Raw genomic sequence first — 16,248 nt, forward strand, 5'->3', positions numbered from 1 at the left:
TCAGCAAGACCAAATGGCTAGACCCAGAAGTCTCAGTAACAGCCCTGATAATGGCAATGGGTGATCCAAGCTGCTGTCTCCATGTCAGTCTTGGGAGTTGTTGAACCTTTTCTGCTCCAGTCCTGGTACCTGCTGGTACATGATAGAGAAGTGGGCCTGAGAAAATGCATTATGAGATTGTGGTGCTAAATAAGCAATGATGAAACATAGAGTATGGTGGAGGACTGGTCAATGGAAGCCAAGTTTGGGGGTGATAGCATCTGCTTACATGAGGTGGGCCTGCCTGGAGGCTGCCTTGCATTTCTAGAATACTTTTGTTGAGCTGATTTCCTATCTGTGACATAAATGAAACCTTGTCAGATTTGGAGAACTTTGGATCAGCCATCCACACTGTAAGGGAAGATTAAACAGCTTGTCTTCCCAGGTGTGAATCTGACATCTTTCCCCACTGATGTCAGTCAGGGAAAGTGTCAATTAAAATACAAAAATAACCTAAAATATGTAAAATTCTAGCGTGAACCAAGAAGAGTAGTTCAGTAGCATCCGTGAACAAGAACTTTATGTATCAACTGCTGTGGTGATGGGTAATATGGAGACGGTGTGGTTCATGGCTAAGCCAGTCACAACATTCTTTCAGCAGTGTGGTTTGTAAGTAGTCCTGAATGATACAGTGGTCAAGAACCTATTGCTTTCCCAGATGAGAAGGGCAGGAGACAGAGCAAGTGAGAAAGAGATGTCTTGTCTAAGATTTGATTGAGAGCTATATTCCCAGTCTGCTTTATGTTCTATTTGAAAAAGAAAAGGTGAAGAACTCAATCCATTGTAGATAGCTCAATGAGTACTAAAGAGGAAGGATGACCTTGCAGTTGAGACAGTGGCCTAGAATTGAGAAGATCTGGGTTCAGTTCCTGGCTCTACCATACACTTCTGGTGTGATCTTGAACAAGCGCTTAATCGCTCTGTGCTACAGTTCTCCATATGTAAAATGGGGATAGTATTGCAGCCTTTGTCTTGTCTATAAAAACTGTAAGCTCTTTGGGAAAAGTATTGTCTCTTATTATATGTATGTATAGCATCTAGCACAATGGGCTCCCAATTTCAGTGGGGGCCTAGAGATGCTATTGGAATACTAACACTGCTAAATATAATCTGCCAGCCCAGAGGGACCTAGTAGAGAGAAGGAAAAAAAAAAAAGATTCCACCATAAGAATGATGCTATTCATGTGTTATATGCAGTCGAAGGGATTTTGGAACAATACATTCCAGCAGTTGGTAGTGTTCTACCAAATGAGAATCAATGTGTTATCCCATCTATGAAAGCTCTACTCTTGAGCAAAGTGGGTATGTGTGCAGAAAATTTTAACTTGCATACTTATTATAATTTATGTTTCCTTTGCTGGCAGTAGTGAAATGGGTGGCCTCAGCATCTGGGCCCTGTTCATGCTGGCACAGCAAACGCCTCAGTTTGATTTCTCTGCTACATTTTTTGTTCAATTTCTTTGTACCATACATATTTTTCTGCCATGTAGATTTAGCAAACAATAATGACATAAGGTTGAATTCAACAAAAGTTTTCCTTTTTTGACAAGGTTACCCCATTAAAAACTAGTATTTTCCCCCTTACTGATGGCTTTGAATTGTCCAGCCATGAAAATTCATAGCCAGCCCATGCAATTGAAATGAGGGTAAATCTCACTGAAATCTTTTGATCTGTCCATCTGCCCCTGTCTCCAGTCTAATTCTGACACAGCTAAATCAAACAAGATTGCATACCTAGCTTCATTTTTGTGATGGTTCAACAGAGCTAAGAAAATCAATGGCTGCCTAGAGATGATGATTAAGTGAAGATCCAAGAAATCTGTCTTTTGTTAGTGAGTAGCTTGGTAATTAATGCCCAGTCCAAATAATCACATCAAACACCAGTTGGCCTTTGCAGGAGCAACTAATTTGAAGAGAATAATTGTGACTTCCAATTAAATAGAGTTGTTTACCCATAGCTTAGAATGACTGTCCTGGAACCAGGGGTGAAAGTAAGTCGACTGACTTAAAGGTACGCTGGGGCCAGCTCTGGCCCCTGGAAGGGACGAGGTGGAGGGGTTCAGAGCCAGCCCCAGCCCACCCTGTAAGGTAAGTTCCCCCCCTTCTCCTCCCCTCTCCTCCCCCCTGGGGTAGAGCAGCAGCCCAGGGCTCCCGGGGCTATTTAAACGGCCCGGGGCTCCACTGCTTCTACTGCCCCGGTCCTTTAATGAGCCGCCGGAGCCCTGGGGAAGCGGTGGGGCTCCAGCGGCTATTTAAAGGACCGGGGCGGCAGAGGCAGCTGGAGCCCCGGCCCTTTAAATAGCTCCTGGAGCCCCCGCTACCCCAGGGCTCTGGGGGCTATTTAAGGGGCCTGTGGCTCCCCTGCTTCTACTGCCCCAGTCCTTTAAATAGCCCCCGGTGCCCTGGAGTAGTGGCGGTGGGGCTCCGGCGGCTATTTAAAGGGCCGGGGTAGTAGAAGCCGGGGAGCCCCAGGCCCTTTAAATAGCTGCCGGAGCCCCACAGCTGCCACCCCAGGTCTCCAGCAGCAGGGCTCTGGAGGCAATTTAAAGGGCCTGGGGCTCCAGCCATTGCTGGGAGCCCCAGGCCCTTTAAATTGCCCCCTGGGGAAGCCGGGCTGCCCCAGTACGGTGCACCGGCTCTTGTGGGTACGCCTTACCGGCTTACTTTCACCTCTGCCTGGAACATGTCTTTTAATAATTGTTTTCTATTAGTGTGGAATCCATGAAGCTACTCAGGCACCTACGTCCTGTTTTTAGGCATCTAAATTCTGTCTTTAAGTGCCTAAGTCCCCCACTGCGAGCTGTAAAACTCCCAGCAAACTCTGTCAGCACCTAAACTTACCCAGCACCTCAGTTTTTCAAAGTAAAAATCCCCTAGGTGTCTAAAGTTTCTGTCTCTGGGCTTGTGCACTGCTGCTTCATTCTAGGCATGCAGACACTTCTCTCCCACCTAAGCCCCAGAGTGATTTATGAACCAGGGAAGGATCAGTGTTCAGCCATCTATTTCACCCAAGGGTCCCAGTCCAGTAAGTTCCCTCTCAGTGTGCCTATGGCATTGGGTCACATTCAAAAGCTGGCGGGAGGAAAAGCTGCTACTGCAGCTTATTATATAACTTCTAGCTCCGTGATTAGAGCCCTCACCTGGGATGTATAAGACCCAGGTTCAATTCCCTCCTTCCTGGTATATGGTAGTGTTGCAAAGCCTGAGCCCCTTTATTGATTCCACCCTGACTGGCTGATTTTTCCAGAGGTACTTAATTGATATTGTGATATTCCCACTTTGTTTTCTGTTCAGTTCCAGGAAATTAGTCTGATGAGGGGTAGAAATGTTGCCAGCTGCAACACAGCCATTTCTATCAGAGGATATGACCAGGAAACACCGACCGTTTTGTAAACAATTGCTTCTAAAAATAAGCAGTGCTTCTTAAACTGAATAGGAGAGTGACATGCAGTTTGAAAACCATGCTTCTTGTTACAGGTAGAAAATAACCCAGGTACTGTATCTTATTTTGTAAGAAAATACAAATAATGCAATATCTTATATAAGAATGTGCTAATCACCTCTTGCTAAGGCTGCCCATGGTACCATGGCATGAGATTACCCACACTACAGTAGGGAATTGGGAGGCCCTTTCTGGAAACTTTTTGTGCATTCCACAGAGTCCACAGAAGCAATGTAGTCATCTTTTAGTGTTCGTTAACTGGCCTTGATCCCACAAGAACACACTACAAATTATTTCCTTGGACACATCCAACCAAAACCAGAATGCCTATTGACCAAGCCAACTTCCACCTCTCTCGTTATTGTTCCTGCCAACATACATCTTTTAGTGCAAAACAAGCGTATATAAAAGAATAAAAGCAACATTTAAAATATGAAACTTTTTTAGGAATATTGGCAGATCAGTGAGGTGGAGGAAAAGTCAGGGAAATTCTGCTCCCATTCTACTCCTACATTAGACTATCTGTTCCCTTGTTCTTAACATTCAGGGCCTGATCTACGACAATTATTTGTATTGAGTAGTTCTATTGAAATCAACGGGTTGAACAATTTATTTCAATGGGATTCCTTGCGGAGTGAGGTACTACTCAGTATGATTAAAGATGGCAGACTCTGACCCTCATTTACTACCAAGAGATGGGAATCTATTCATCACTTCAGTACTTTTTTTCTGTGGTTTGCATTATAGATTGACTAAGAGCTAATGACAAAGGGAACAGCTGTTACATATCGGAAGAGTGTAAACACAAAGGAGATCAAGGGTGTTATCGTGCAATAGTGCTAGGAATATGGGATGAAATTAAGCAACGAAAATGTAGGTTGAATATCAGAAGAACTTCTTGACAGTAAAAATTTATAATCTGTAGAAAAGTCTCCCAAGGAAAGTGTTAAGAAACCGCAGTCACTTGGGCCATTTAAAATTTTACTGGCTTTGACACTGGAAAACAAACAGTAGGGGACAATCCTGCATTGGCTGGGAGATGGGAATAACTATGATTCTATGACTACTATTCGGTAAATATTTTACAATACCACTTGCTACGTATCTCATCCTGCAGATCTGAGACTGTTGTGTAACCACTTCCCTCTCCCAAACCCTGATCCACAGCCCAGCGAAGTCAATGGGCGTCTTCCTATTGAAGTAGACGGTTTTGAATCTGGCCCTAGAAAGTTAGCAAATAAAATCACTAGCAGCAGTGGCATTGCACAGAGGGCAGGGTGAATCATTAAAATTCTGGCAACAAAGACATACCACCAGCATCCGGAAAGCGCAGTAGGGTTTAGTCTTCTGCCCTACACAAAGGCAGCTGTTCAGAAAAGTTTCACATTATTTTAGGGAAAGCCCACTATTGCAATTATTCCGGGACTTACTAGAAGATTCTGTTCTAGTAATAGCATTATGCAGTCTGGCTGCCTGCCTAAAGATTTCATTACTGAACCTGAGGACTTTACGGGGCTTTCTTTTGTTCAGCAATAGGAATTTTCAGATAAATGTTGTTCTTAAATATGTTTTAAACCTGTCTACATAGACCAATCATAGTCCCATTAGTCATTTTTATTATAGCTCTATGAGCAAAAACCTGCCTGCATCATGCTCACAAAGTCAATCTAAACAGATTGCAAAATTCTCAGATTTATCTGCTGTTCAAAATTATTTGTGAATTTCTTCAGTGAATAATTCTTGATCTGTGAATCCTGACCCGTTGAGTGCGGTGCCTCTCTAACTATAGCATACTAATGATCATCTGTTCTAGATTACGTGACTCACTGTGGTGAAAGATAAAAGCCTAGTATAGCCTATTAAACCCAAAACTGTAGTCAGATTTTTTTTAAAAAAAAGTCTACGTTGACATCTGCTGCAGCCACAGCTTGTATGAAAATTTAAGTACGTTTAAAATAAGAAATAAATAAATAGATTCCATAACAGTTTGCAAATGATTCACAGTTGGCTCTGGATCAGAATTCTCATGAAAACTCTCTACTTGTCCACAATTCCTACTATCCTGTGTCCTGCCAGGATGGTGCTAAGTTCACATTTAGCAAATGTGCAATTTGAGACCTCATCCTGCAGCACTGCACCATAGACAACAGTTAGTGACACAAGGTGCCCTTTTGACGTCACACACACCTATACAGCTCTCTGCCTCTCTTTCTCTTTGTCGTGACTGGTGCTTTATCTCCCACTGCATGGCTCAGTGGTTGTTTTTCCTGTGAAATTAGTCTTTGGTTGCAAAATTGTAGTCTGGGGGGGATGTGCATGAATACAGAACCCAACAGCATGAATACTGGAGTATTTGTATCCCAGTAGTTCACATCTGGCTGAACAATTTCTGAGTTACAACATGGGCCGAATACATATGTAGAGCAGGAGAGGGATTTTCCATTCCTCTTATTTGTTTCAGGCAAATATTCCGGGCCTTATTCCATCCTCCGTTGCCCCTGTGCAATCTCGCTGATTCAGGGTTGAACAGATATATATAATCTGAGACAAATTTTACCCTTAGTTAAAACTAGAAGCTCTATCTTCATATCTCTGGATTACTGGAGCAAAACAGGATTATCCTTTCCCAGATTCAGTTCTTGATTCAGTATTTCTGATGTTAACAATTAACATATTTAATGAAAAGAAAGCAGATTCATGTGGATAGAGGTAAATTCATGTTTTACAATAAGTGGTACACCTTGTAAAAGGGTACAGCTGGAAGACATGGTCACATGTATAGGTCACAATAAATGCTGATAACATATGGGGGTAGAAAGGAGATAATCAAGAGAAAAATAACAGGCCAAGGAATCCACCTGGATCACCTAGTGTAGTTGTTCCCAGCTATGGATCCTGGAGCACTTGCTGGTGGTCCACAAACAGCTGGTGACATGATGCTGGTGGGTCCTCCTTGTTCCCACATGCTTCTAGAGGTGCCTGCTCTTAAGAGTCTGGACGCCTGCAAAAGCAGCTTGAAATGAGGACTCAGCCTAGCTGCTTCTGTTTAGTGGCCATGGCTACATAAGAGGAGACAGAGGAAGTAGGAGTCACTTTCAGGGCCTGGAGCTATCAGTGAGACTGGAGAGAGAGGAATGTCTAGGGGAGAAGGGAATGAGATTTTCAGGGAGTAAGCCCAGCAAAGCAGAGGGAGGAGAGGACGAGATGGTTGGGGAACATGTCCAGGGGAGATAGAGGGAAAGCAGCAGGAAAGCATGTGGATAGGAGAAGACAACCAGGCTACAGGGAAGCATGTGAATGAGGAAGGAGCAAAAAGGGGACCAGGTGGCAGAGAAGAATGTGCAGTGGACACAGGTGCTGACTTTTATTTTTCCTGGTGGGTGCGCCACCCCCACTCCAGCCCGAGGCCCTGCTCCCACTCCGCCCCTTTCCCCAAGGTCCCGCCCTCGCTCCGCCTCTTCTCACCCCAGCTCCGCCCCATTCCCCGAGGCCCCCCACATGCTCGCTGCTGTCCACCCTCCCCCGAGTGCCTCCCGCCAGCCACCAAACAGCCGATGGACAGCCCCCCCCAAGCAGTGGATCAGCAGCACTGCCGAACTGTGGTGGCTGGTGGGAGCTGAGCACCCTCTTTTTTCCCCTGAGCCCTGAAGCACTCACAGAGTCAGCACCTTAGAGTGGGAGAGAGAAATGTAAAGAACACAAATACAGTATGATAACTTTTCTGACAGAGGACAAAGCATTTAGGGCATTAAAGTCCTCTACAAACACAGAAATACCTTCTGAATTTACTTTCCGACGTGAGCAATTGCTTTAGGTGCGGGATCCACAAAGGGACTTAGGCATTGCAACGCTGAGCATCACGGCGCCTATCTTTTAGGCGACTAGAAAATCACAGGAACAATACTGGGATCCACAGAGCTCGCTTAGCTGCCCATGCTCCCTATATAATGAATGGGGAGAAAGAGGTCCATAAGAATGAGATCCAGAAAAGCCAGCAGGCTAGGCCTAAATTAGTCAGTGGGAATACAGGTGACATGGGTGTGTCCCATGCCCCGCCCCCTCTCAGGGGAAGAGCTGTAGGGATGCTCCTATTTCTGCTTAGTGTCCACAGTCAGGAACGTGCTACCTGAAGTCAGGTGCCTTAGGCACTGCAGGCATTTTTTGTGAGAATGAGTTATGGGGGGAGGAGATGGTGGCCCCCACTATATATCTTTTAGCCCAGTGGTTAGAGCACCTGCCTGGGATATGGGAGACCCAGGATCAGTTCCTCCCTCTTCACCTGAAAGGATTTGAACAGGAGTGTCCTGCCTTTCAGTGTGTGTGTGCTCTAAATCAGTGGTTCTCAACCAGTGCTCCGGGACCCGCTGGGGGGCTGCCAAGCATGGCTGGTGTCAGACTCGTTGGGGCCCAGGGCAGAAAGCCAAAGCCCCGCCACACAGGACTGCAGCCAGGGCTCCGAGCCCCACCACCTGGGGCTGAAGCTGAAGCCTGAGCAACTTAGCTTTGCGATGTCCCCTGTGGCATGGGATTCTGGGCTATTGCCCTGCTTGCTACACCTTAATGCCAGCCCTGACTTTTAAATGCAGAAAAACAGTTGTTGTGGCACAGCTGGGCCATGGAGTTTTTATAGCATGTTTTTGGGGCGGGGGCTAAGAAAGAAAAAGGTTAAGAACCCCTGCTGTAACCAGTGAGCTATGGGGGAGAGGGGTAAATGGTCTCTTAGTCTCTCCTGTTGAAGCTGTTCCTTGGTGGATAAATAATGAAATAGTGATTGGAGCTGAGGTAACGGACACTAGGTCTACCATCTCAAAGGCAGGTACACTAACCACTGGACTAGAGTCATTCACTTTCTCCCTCTCTCTAATCCCATGACTGATCCACTGTGGATAAATACTTATGTAGTCCTTGGGCCAGAGAAAGGCAGGTCTCACTTTCAAATGCCTGGTATTTTTGATTGATTCATTAGCATTTCATCATGTGACTATAGACAAGTTTAACAATGGGAACCTGATCCTCAGTCTATATAAACTGGTATAGCTCCACTCAGAATCTGATCCGTGGATTTTGGTAACCAAGGAGCAGTGCATTACTACTCTGTATAGCACACTATCAAAGAGATCCGGGAATTTAGCCAGTAAACTTCTTCGATCTCTCACACTTGTTCCAGTTTGTTCATTTTCTTTGACCCTCCTTCATTTCTAGGAATGTTCTTAGTTTCTGGGATAGGTGTGGGTTAAAGTTGCTTTGGTAATTTAACAATCCGCCATTAGCATAAAAGCTTTATTTTCAACACATTTTGGTAACATTCAGTATTGCCTGCATCAATACAACAATTAACTGCTGGCAAGTTTTGGTTTTTTTTGTAGCATATACTGTAATTATATCTATTAGAGTGGTTGATTAAAACCATAACATCCCTACGGTTACGTGTGGAGAATCACTCAAAACAGTCTCTCGCGACTGACACTTTGAGACACTGGCAAAATACCAAAGAGGCCCAGCCTATGGCTGAACAGTAGAAGCCCTTATGCAATTTTTATTATACTTCTAGTAAATTAAAAACAGTAGGATTATTTTTAATTAGTCACAAACCAAACAAGAGAATAGCTCCATCGGGTACATTTTATTTCTTTAGTTTATCCTAAAATGGTATTCTAATCACTTTTGTGAAGGTCAAAATAATTTAGTTAAGAATAACAATCAAATTGCAGAGTACTTTTCCTGGGTTTCAGTCATTATTATTATTACTTCATATAGTTCCATAGGTGTGTTTGGTGTTAGAGACTGGGGCTTTGTCTACACTACCCTCCTTTTAGCAACACAGCCGTGCCGCTACAAGGTGCGCAATGTAGCTGCTGTTTGTCAGCAGGAGAGAGCTCGCCCTCCAACAAAAAATTCCACCCCCAACGAGCGGCAGCAGCTTTGTTGGCAGAAGTGCGCTCCTGCCTACAAAGCGCTGTTCACACCAGCACTTTTCATCGATAAAACTTTTGTCGTTCGGCGCGGCAGAGGGGGTTTAACACCCCTGAAGAATGACAAAAATTTTGCCAATAAAGTTCCAGTGTGGACAAAGCCTGGAAGAGGGCACTGTTAGCAGCTACAAATAGAGCTCTTTGGAGGCCAGCACCCTGGTCAGTTAGATCACCCAGGGCATTGGAGAGAATTGCATAGCTTGATTGGGTGATGGTGCATCCTGGCACCGTTGATTGGAGATCTTTGGTAGCAGTGCCTGGTCAGGACGCACGCGCTCAGCTGGTATCTCATGGTCTTCTTAGAATCTGTCTGAGTGTGCGCATCCCGCGCCCCCATCAGTTCCTTCTCTACCGTGGAGAAATCATACTAGTACTCCAAAGTAGAGGGGAGGAGGGCGGGGAGTGGAGCACCCGCAGGGACACACATCTCGAAGAACTTCAGTTACTGCAAGGTGAGTAACTCTCTCTTCTTCAAGTGCTGTCTCTGTGGGTGCTCCACTCTAGGTGAATGTGGAACAGTTCCCACTATGGTCGGTGGGACTTTGGAGATGTGGCAGCAAGTACTGTAGAGAGTACTGTGTGGCCTACTATGGTGTCTGCCATGGTATCCTGCATGATAGCATAGTGTTTGGCAAATGTGTGTTCAGATGACAATGTAGCCACTTTACAGATGTCAGGAATGGGTATGTTATGTAGGAAGGCAACGGATGTCGACATGGCTCGAGTGGAATGAGTTCTAATGCCTTCGGGTGGTTGAATATTTTGGATGTGGTAACAGGATCTGATGCAGTCAGAGATCCACTTGGACAGATGTTGTATAGAGATAGCCATACCTTTCGATCTTTCGGTAATGGAGACAAAGAGTCGCGGGGTCTTACGAAATGGTTTAGTCTTGTCTAAATAAAAGGTGATTGCTCGTGTGATGTCGAGAGTATGCAGGGTTGCCTCGTGCGGAGTCTTGTGAGGTTTGGGATAGAAAGTAGTAAGTATATTGGTTGGTTAAGGTGGAAGGTGGACACCACCTCAGGGAGAAATTTAGGATGTGGTCTCAGGGTGACTTTGTCTTTGGAGAGGATTGTGTAGGGAGGATAGGCCATTTCTCCTACTCTCCTTGCTGACATTATTGCAACTAAGAAAGCTACCTTCATGGACATATAAAGAAGAGAGGAGGTAGCCAAGGGCTCGAATGGAGGTTTCATGAGATTGTGAAGAACAAGGTTAAGATTCCATGTAGCTGCCGTTGGATAAATTTCTGGATAGAGATTTTGTAGGCACGTGAGAAATCGTTTTATGGTGGGGTGAGTTAAGAGTGAGTAGCCTTCTAGCAAGTCATGGAAGGTGGTAAGTGCCGCCAGGTGTACTTTGATGGAGCTGAGCGAGAGTCCATCCTGTTTCAATTTTAGAAGGTAGTTTAGGATGTTAGGGAGTGTTAGGTGAGGGGTGTTAGGTGATTATGTGAGCACCAGAGGGAGAAACATTTCCACTTCTGCAGGTAAGTTTTACGAGTGGAGTCTTTTTTTCTACTGTTCAGGAGGACGTATTGAACTTGCTCGGAACAAGCTAGTTCGTGGGTTTGGAACCATGAAGGAACCATGCTGTCAGGTGGACCTTCTGGAGCTGAAGGTGAAGAACCCGTCCATTGTCCTGGGAAAGCAGATCTGATCTGCTGGGAAGAGTCCGTGGATGACGGGAGGACATGCGGAGTAGGTATGGATACCACATCCGTCTCGGCCAAGCCAGGGCAATGATTATGACCCGGGCCTTGTCGTCTCTGATCTTGCAAAGAACCCTGTGTAGCAGAGGGATTGGTGGGAAGACATACAGGAGAGAGTTGTTCCACAGGATGAGGATTAATTTAGGCTTGAATAGAGACTGGGAGTGGATGGGTCATTACACAAAGTAAAACTATTTCCCCATGTTTATTTTCCCCTCCCCACCCCGCACTGTTCCTCAGGAAATGGCCCACCTTGATTATCACTACAAAAGGTTTCCTCCCCCTCCCCTGCTCTCCTCCTGGTAATAGCTCATCTTAAGTGATCACTCTCGTTACAGTGTGTATGGTAACACCCATTGTTTCATGTTCTCTATGTATATAAATCTCCCCACTGTATTTTCCACTGAATGCATCCAATGAAGTGAGCTGTAGCTCACGAAAGCTTATGCTCAAATAAATTTGTTAGTCTCTAAGGTGCCACAAGCAGTCCTTTTCTTTTTGAGGATGAGGAACGTGTCTCCTAGGAATGCAGTCCCGAATCCTGCTCTGGAACAAAATGGACGACATTTGTGATTCTGGGTTGTGGCAAAGAGGTCTATTGATGGGGTGCCCCATAGGGAGAAGAGCTGTTGAAGTATTGTGGGGTGCAGTTCCCATTTGTGTTCTGTCGAGAAGTGCCTGCTGTGTGCATCGGCAGTAGTGTTGTGGCAGCCGGGTAGGTATGAAGCAATGGTTTGTATGTGATGTTGTATGCACCAATTCCATAGCCGGATGGCTTCCATGCATAGGGAATGTGATCGGGCTCCCCCGTGTCTCTTGATGTAGAACATACATGCTATGTTGTCTGTTAGGACCCGAATAGATTTGTTCTTTATGAGGGAAGAAAGTGAAGGCATGCTCGCCTTACTGCTCTGAGCTCTAAGAGATTTATGTGTATGCGCGTCTCTGATGCGGACCAGCGGCATTGTGCCCTGCGTCCCCCTAGATGCTCTCCCCAGCCGATTAGGGAGTGTCTGTGGTGAGCATGAGCGCTGGGGATTGTTGCGGGAAGGGTATGCCCGTGCAGAGGTTTTCCCGTCTTGTCCACCAGTGTAGGGAAGCTAGAACATTGGCTGAAGGAGTTAGCAGTGTCCCTAAGGTGTGTCTGTTGGGTTTGAAGTTGGAGTTGAGCCAGCCCTGAAGACATCTCATGCATAGCCTGGCATACTTGACCATGAAGGTGGTGGCTGCCACGTGACCAAGGAGCTGTAGGCAAATTCTTGCCTGTATCCTGGGACGAACAGAGAGCGTGCGTATGAGCTGTGTGATAGCGAAGAATCTGTGATGTGGGAGTGAGGCTCTGGTTCAGATTGAGTCCAGATGAGCTCCAGTGAACTCAATCTGCTGTGTAGGTGTCAGGGTGGATTTTTGGACTTTTATTTGGAGGCCTAGGCTGTGGAAGAGGGAGATGGTGAAATGTAACATCTTGCCAAAGGAGTTGCCCTTGATGAGGCAATCGTCTAGGTAAGGGAAAAGCGTGATCCCATGTCTGTGGAGGTGAGCCACAACTACGGCTAGAGTCTTGGAAAATACTCTTGGTGCTGTGTAGAGTCCGAAAGGAAGAACTCTATATTGAAAATGGTCATGTCCGATTGTGAATCGTAGGAAGCGTCTGTGAGCTGGATGAATTGATATATGAAAATAAGCATCCTGTAGGTCAAGGGCTGTGAACCAGTCCCCTTGATCCAGTGCAGGTATTATTGTGACCCTCTTGAATCTTTGTATCCTCACGAATTTGTTCAGTCGGCTTAGGTTTAGTACAGGCCTCCATCCCCCAGTCCTTTTCTGGGTCAGAAAGTAATGGGAGTAGAACCCTTTCCCTCGATGTTGTGTCAGCACAGGTTCCACTGCGTCTCGTTGTAGAAGGTGAGCCACTTCTGCATGAAGTAAGCGCTCATGAGAAGGGTCCCTCAAGAGGGAAGGGGGAAGGGTATCACTTTACACCTGTAGGGAGCCTGATGCGCTAATGAGGTAGTTAGCTCATCAACTGGAGAACCCAGGGAAGAAACCAAACAGTACAAAATTCTGCCCCAGTGAGCAGCTGGGGGCCTCCATCCACTTGCTACTATAGAATGTTTGTATCTGTAGCTTAAGGAAGAAATAATAACAAACACACTTGGTGAAGGTACCCCTAATGGACTGTGTGTGCTGTTTAGTTCACCCAGGAGGCTGACCAGCAGCTGAAGGGGAAACCCATTCACAGAGACAAATGAGAAAAGAAATTCATGGCTGGCATAAGCAGTTAGCAACCTCCTTTGAAGTAAATGGAGCAGAACCCACTTATTCCCAAGCTCCGTGCCAAGAGAAACACACAACATAGGCACGATCCTGCAAAGTGCGGAGCACCTTCAGTTTCCATTTAGCTCAGTGGGAGTTGAAGATGTTCAACTCCTCTTGGAGTCAGGCCCTAAAGTAGACAAGTGATCATACACAAATGATGATGGGCAGATGACAGGGGAAAAAAGCATGCTTTTGTTTTTAAATCACTGGGTTAGGATTCAGGAGAACAGGGCTCAATTCCCAGCTGTACCACAGATTTTCCTGTACGACCTTGGCCAAACTACTTAATCTCACTTTGCCTCAAGTTCCATGTCTGTAAAATGGGAACAATAATGCATTACTAATTTCCCATGCTTTGTCTATCTTCTCTATTTGTACCATAAACTCTTTGGGGGAGGGACTATCTCTGATTGTGTCTATATGCAGGATCTAGCACAATGGAGTTCCCGTGTTCTGTATTGATGCAAACATTAATAAAATGGTTATAACTTTTTTTGTTAAGTTGTTACAAACTTATTTGCTCTTTAACTGAATGTTAAGATATGGCTTAAAGCATGTTACAGCCAGGATGCTTGGAAATCTAACAAAACATAAGTTTAGCTAGTTATGTTACAAAATGTTAAAGCTAATCAAAGAAACTCCAGAAGGTTTTTGCTTCTGTTTCTCAAGGACAAGCAAACATCAGGAAGACAAACTGTGACAGAGTCACCGGGTGATGCTCTGGAACTACTCCATATGGAGCCAGTCAGGACCCTGGGGTAGCGTGCCTCCTCTCTCTGAGAACACTGTCACCAGGGCAAGAAGCTTACACAGCTTCAACCTTCCTGAGTCTGGCCCCGGAGCATTCAGCATCCCCTTCCACACCGTATGCTTCCCGCAGCGAATGTGCCCAGGCAAGGCTCCTGGGAAAGCCAGAGGGCTCTGCACCCCAACTCCACAGTCAGCAATGACTCTCAGCCAATGTAAAACGGGAAGGTTTATTAGTCGACAGGAAAAGAATATAGAATAGAACTTGTTAGCACAGAAATCAGTGACTTTCAGCCAAGTCCATCTTGGGGGATCCCAGGCCAGATGCCCTGGACTCCCCCCTTTCCAGTCCCAAAACGCAGACCCCCCATCTTCCAGCAACCCGACCTCCGATCCCCCCATTGCTTCTCCTCCTCACCTTTGTCTCACTTCTGGGCAAAGAGTCACCTGGTCGCATCCCCCTCCTGGGTCTCAGGTTACGAAGGGTATTGGCCATCACCTACGTGTAGAACTTGGCAGCCTCACCTGCCCAAGGGCCTCAGCAAAAGTCACACAGCCAATTCCCATCACCTAACCATTGGTGCAGTACACAGGGAAACTGAGGAACACACAGTATTAGTATAGGACAGTAAGACTCATGTACAGCATAACAAGGTGAATAAAACCCCACTTTGTCACATAAACCAAGGGAAAAAATTCCTGTTTCAGGAAAAGGTTTGATTGTGAAAGCAATGTAGGGTGTGTATTCAGAGCAATAAGTCTAGATAAAGTACCAACCTTCAGTTCCTTGCCAAAAAACCTGCTTGTGCTCTTAAACTTTAGAGGAAAACATGTGTAGTTGGAAATGTTCTAAACTTGTATTTCTTAATGTTGAAATGACATCTCTGTGAAATGCAAACTTGCAAATATGTTAGCCAAATGCAAAGTTCCTACTACAGTTCCTAATGGCCCTGCTATGTAAATGGTTACATGCTTTATGTACTACCATGGAATCTAATGACCTTGCTAAACTAATGACAAATGTAAGAAGCTATTTACTTATATAACATTTATATTAATGGGGAATTAATTAACTCAACTTAGGAAAATAAGAAAAATCATTCTACAAATTGTCATGCAGAATCAACAACTTAAACTAAAGACTTTCTAAAAGCTATTTTTGGACTTTTTGAAAACAGAATTTCATTTCCTCTCAAACTAATAAAATTGAAAGAATATTCAGCCCATTCTCTGAGATAAAGACTTAAAACTAGCCTTGAAAGTTATCTGATGCTTTCCTGCCCCAAGAATAAAGACAATTAAAGAAATGTTGCATATTAATTAATAAACTACATATTCATGTATAAAGGCGCTCCTGAGGACAACCCATGAAGACATGGAGCCAGTGAAAGAGTGACAGCAGCCAACGTGACTCCAAAGGTGTGTTTTCCTATAATTTCTGAAAATAGGAAGGAGCGGGGAATAAAAGACTCTGAAGTGAGCCCTTCCCTCACCGCTGCTCTGCTTAGACAGCAAGCACTCTGCAACTCATCCTGTCCATCTCTAGAAGCAACCTGCCAAGGACAGAGAAGAAAAACACAGAATGCTAAAGAAGAAACCAACCCAAGGAAAACCTCCCTGAGACTTCAACATGGCTTGGTGAGAGCAAGTTGATGAAGATACTGCCAAGGGATTAGATGTAAACTCGTGTAACAATTTTATTGGGATATGAAAACACTGTTGTAAGTTAAATTACCAACTGTTTCTCCTGTTAATCACAGGAGGGTTAGACCATATATTCCTGGAGAGATGACAGGAACTGAACATTGGTAATCAGAGAAATTGTGGGATTTAATTCATTTTAAGATTCTTAATATTGGTTAATATTGATTCTTAATTGGCCTGTCTCAAGACAGCTCCTTAAATGGCTTCTTCTGAGTAAGTAATATAAATATTTTCTTCAATTCCATAAGTTTATTTAATATTGCATACTTTGCCCAATTCTAAACTGGCTGGTTATTTATTAATACCCAACA

General features: G+C 44.9%; 1 long non-coding RNA gene across 1 annotated transcript in view; it reads left to right on the forward strand.

Annotated features, from left to right (window-relative positions):
- LOC141982934 (uncharacterized) overlaps positions 1–15,799 on the forward strand; it is a 107,179-nt gene extending 91,380 nt beyond the window's left edge. The window contains exons 2-4 of the long non-coding RNA XR_012638251.1: positions 10,985–11,160; positions 15,582–15,652; positions 15,780–15,799. This is a non-coding gene — a long non-coding RNA (uncharacterized LOC141982934). The remainder of the gene's footprint in view (positions 1–10,984; positions 11,161–15,581; positions 15,653–15,779) is intronic.
- The last annotated feature ends 449 nt before the right edge of the window (positions 15,800–16,248 follow it).

Source organism: Natator depressus, chromosome 2, assembly GCF_965152275.1.
Source record: "Natator depressus isolate rNatDep1 chromosome 2, rNatDep2.hap1, whole genome shotgun sequence".
NCBI classification, from domain to species: Eukaryota; Metazoa; Chordata; order Testudines; family Cheloniidae; genus Natator; species Natator depressus.